Consider the following 4,813-nt stretch of genomic DNA (forward strand, 5'->3'; position numbering starts at 1 on the left):
AATTCCTTAAAATTTTCTAACACTTTACTTGTTGACAGAAATAAATGAAACAAATGATTTCCTGTCCTCACTATGGGTAAATATTAAAATTATTAACTACAAATTTTACTTCTGGTTATTTAAACCATCGTTAGTACTATATTTTTAAATCACTGCCTGAGCTCTCACTCAAAATTCTATAGGTTCAATTAATATTTTGTCTTTCAAATTAGTTCTAAATTTGACTTTAAACCTCTTAATTAAAATCTTTTTATTAAAGATGATTTGTAGGCCAAGACAAATTCCAGTCTTTATACATTGTATACATCTTGGTGCCACTGCTCTTCTCCAGAGTTCTTATTGTCTCTTTGTTGCAGAGAATGTTTCTTTCTAATTTGGCAAAATAATTCAGGCTCTACTGCTTGAAAAAATATTTAGGGATCCAGTGTTATGAGAGGAAGAGGTAATGGAAGATGAATTTGAAAACACATTTAACCAGCAAACACTTTTTTGTTCAAGGAAAAGAATACAACCCATGACCCACACAAAAGAAGAAAAGAATTCAATCATACATAAAATCTTTGTGACTTGACTACTGAATTTGAGTTATTGAGTGAATCTTCAAGGTTAAGCAATTTGGACAACATTGGTGGGTGATTTTTATTATGGTAAATTGACATTAGACAGCCATTATTTCTATAAACTTGGGGCTTTAGTCATCAAATGTATATTCCAATATATGCTTTGCATCTTATAGATAACATGGCTCTGAGGAACCTAGTGTAAAAGTTACCAGATGTAGAGGCTGCCTTGACTTGTTTTACCCTGGAAATTTGATTGTCATTTTGTTCTCACGTTTTATTTGTCTATTGTTAGAGATAATGCTTCCATTTAGTCCCTCATCTCCAGTTTCATTATGTCATTGTAATCGGACCTTAAGTTTTTTTGAACAATGTAAGTGTGAACAGAAGTAACAGATAACAAAATTTGAGAGTATTAGCTTTTATTCTTGACTTGTTCTATCGTGTGAATGGTAGACAATATGTTTCATTTGGTATTCTTATTGTTTAGCATAAATTTTGGAATCTAATATACATGGAATAATACCACTGCTTTCCACCTGGCCCATAGGACATGAATGGATTGCAGTTTTGTGTCATACTACTCTGAGATACAGGAGTGCTTCTTATTGTAACAATTAGCATAAGGTTGACTGCTTATTTTCTTAATTTATTAACTTTAATTTTGCTTTTAATTTTATCATTATGTAGTAAGCTACAATATTTCACTCAAGGTTTGAAGCAATACATAGCTTCAATTCGTTGAACTCTTTGTAGCACTGAATTGTCATAACAGTGTCATTTGAAACTACAGCTAAAGTAGATAATGTGACATCCCAGAGATCATAAAATTACATTGGAAATACTAGAATTTGAATTTGTATACGCAAATTATAACAATGATGTAATTTGTAAAATTAAATATACATATATATAGTTGATATTCAAGTTGAGTTAGTATGAGGAAGTAATTACTTAGACAATGAGCAAATATGGTGCATTAAGAGCAGAGAAACTGAGATGCCTTTTCAGCTTTTTGGCTAAGATCAAGCATAGAAATTAGGCACTGTTGACTTATGACTGAAATCTTAAATACTGAAAGAGTTGAAATCTAAGGTTTAAAGTTCAAAGCTGGTATAGCAGGTAAGTCCTCCAAACCCTTTTTTTTTTTGCCAGTCCTGGGCCTTGAACTCAGGGCCTGAGCACTGTCCTTGGGCTTTCTCAAGGTTAGAGCTCTACCACTGGAACCACAGCACTATTTTCAGCTTTTTTCTATATATGTGGTTCCGAGGAATTGAACCTGGGTCTTCATGCTTGCTAGTCATGCATCCTTACCACTAGGCCAAACTCCCGGCACAAGTCCTCCAAACTCTTATGTTCAATTAACAACCATAAAACGCAAAGTGGAGAAGAGATTCAAGTGATAGAGCACTAGCCTTGAGAAAAATAGCTTAGAGTCAGTGTCCAGGCCTTGAATCCAAGATTTAGGATTCACACACACACACACATAGATAGAGAGAGAATATTTCTTACACCGTTAAATAGCTCATAACCTATGGAGAAAGATGGAAAGCAAATTTTTCTTTACAACAAATTTTATTGTCAGTAAAAAATATTGTATGAAAATAATAAATAAGCAAATTATTATCTATTTATGCCCAGATTTATGAATGTATATCTAGAGCACACTTGTCCCAGAAAATTGGGTTCAGAATATCTTATTTCTTAAAAACTTCCAATAACTACAAAGAGTAAATTTTATATAAATCTTTTTTGAGAAATCAAGTTTACAAAAACAAAATATCATAACAGTTACCAATATGGTCACATCTAATTTCGTTTACTTAAAAACTCATGTGGGTGGGGGAGGGGCTAAAGAAAAAAAGCAAAAGCTCCTGTTTAGCAGGCTTATGCCTGTAATCCTAGCTACTCAGGAGGCTGAGATCTGATGATCCTGGTTTAAAGCCAGCCCAGGCACTAAAGTTCAACTCATCTCCAATTAACCCCTAGAAAACCAGAAGTGAGGCTATGACTCAAGGGTAGTGTGGTACACTTGAGCTGAAGAGCTCAGAGACAGTGCCCAGGCCCAGAGTTCCAGCCCCATGACAGACAAAAACAAAACAAAACACAACAACAACAACAACAACAAAAACCCTCATGTTTAATATTTCAGTACACATAGTCTTCCAGAAGCCTTTGATATAGCAATAAATAGATTTTGAAGTTTGAACTATTCAAAACACTTCATCCACTCAGTTCATTTTTCCACTAATTAGTTTCAATATACTCTGAAGAAAATTGGGTGAACTACTTGCTCTCTGACCTGGTCACTTATATTCTGAAATTCATGTTGAAATCAATCCTGAAAAGTCCTGTATATCCAAATAGATGTAAAAAGAGTTAAACTGTCTACTATAATCTCAGATCACTTTATATTTTTATTAGACTTCTTCTGGGAGATCACAATCATGAATACTTCAGAACATGTGAGAAGAAAATAAATTAGAATGAAATAGATTTGCTTTCCTTAACAGGTTGACCAGTCACCGGTCATTTAGATTCTTAAAACTTAGTTACTCAGAACAATTTTAAAGACAAAATGTAGTTAAATTGCTGTAGTGTTTTTAAGTGTTTCAATAAGTCTGACTCCATTGAATAGGATTTTATAATACAATTGTGATCTTTTCATAATTAGTAAAATATAAGTGATAAAGCTAAGAAAATCATTTCTCAGATCCTCAATTCCCTTTGGTGATAACATTAGTACATTCCCACCATTTAGGATAATTCAAGTAATAAATTCATGCTTGGCAGAGTATATAATATGTGTCATATAAGCACTGTGTTAGAAAACTGTACTTGGAAAATTAATGTGTATTCCACTGCATTAAAATTTATATTGATTTCAGTCTGCAAGTACATACAATTTGTGATTGTTGTTGTTGATGATGTTGTTGTTCATGGGGCTTGAACTTGTGTACTGGGCTCTGCCCTGAGCTCTTTCATTTAAAGCTAGCACTCTACCACTTTGAGCCACAATGCTACTTATGGTTTAATGAATGCTAACTGTAGATAGGACTATGGCAGGAATTTTGTGCCTGGGCTGGCTTTTTACCATGATCCTCAGATCTCAGCCACCTGATTAGTTAGGATTAGAGGGCTGAGAAACTAGCACCTAGCCACTCAAGTTTTTTGTTTGTCTTTCATAATCTATCACTACTAATTCTAAACTGAAATTAACCTCTAGCTATTTATAGATGTTTGTTTATAAAAAGACACATTTAGAGGAAAGCAGGTAATACTAAATTTCATGATATGAAGATATGCAGTGTAAGGAGTGACATTTGTTCAAGTTAATAATGCATTGTAAATTACAGAAATAGGATTTGTAAAGTAAATCTTTGTTTATAAAATGATTGATAAAACAAATTCCTCTATATATTGCAAATTTGTAAAATAGTCAGGAAATAAAATGTTATTTGGAAGATAAGAAGTCTTAAAAAAATTAATATGAGTAGAGGAAGGAAGATCGTGCCAATGCAATAGGGACCCAGCCTAGCTCTATCCCACAAAAAGAGAGAATCAAGGAATCCCACAAGCCATCTATCTTAAGAAACCCACAACTACAAATTCAAGAAGCAATGGAGAAGTACACAAACCAAGAAAGAAATTCAGATAAAGCTTATATCCAACATTCCCAAAGAATCCGAAACGAGTGGACCCCTCCCCCACTCCTCACTGGCCGAAAACCATGGTTCCCTCCCGGCCAGGGAAGCTCCAAACTCCAGTAACTCTAGCAAGTGGCAGAATCCAGATGCAGGAACCCACACAAACCAGGCGCGGGCAGCACAGACCGTGGCAGAGACCAGACGGGAAGTGAATGACCCTCCAAATTGTGCAGCAGCTTACATCTAACCCCTAGGAGTAAGTAGTCCAGTGGGTTCCCCAAACTCATCGGGAAAGAAGAGCTGGTGGCAAGCTACAGAACTTAACCCAGACCCCTCCCACCTCGCCCAAGAAAGACTGGCAAGTGCAGGGGGGCAAGGAATTCAGAATCCTGTCCCTTCCCCTAAGAGCCCCCTCCCCGAAGCCATTGACTGGAGATTGACAGGAGGGCGGATGCTAAGACCCAACACCCCACAAAAGGGGGTGGAGGTGTCCCTGCTCCCATCTGCCCAACAGCTTCCTCTCCCAGGCCACTGAAACTGAAGAATGAGGGGCGCTGAGACCCTGCCTTCCAACAGCGGGTAGGGTGCATGATGTTCTGGGAGCCA

This window comes from Megascapheus bottae, chromosome 13, assembly GCF_031878675.1.
Source record: "Megascapheus bottae isolate mThoBot1 chromosome 13, mThoBot2.hap1, whole genome shotgun sequence".
NCBI classification, from domain to species: Eukaryota; Metazoa; Chordata; class Mammalia; order Rodentia; family Geomyidae; genus Megascapheus; species Megascapheus bottae.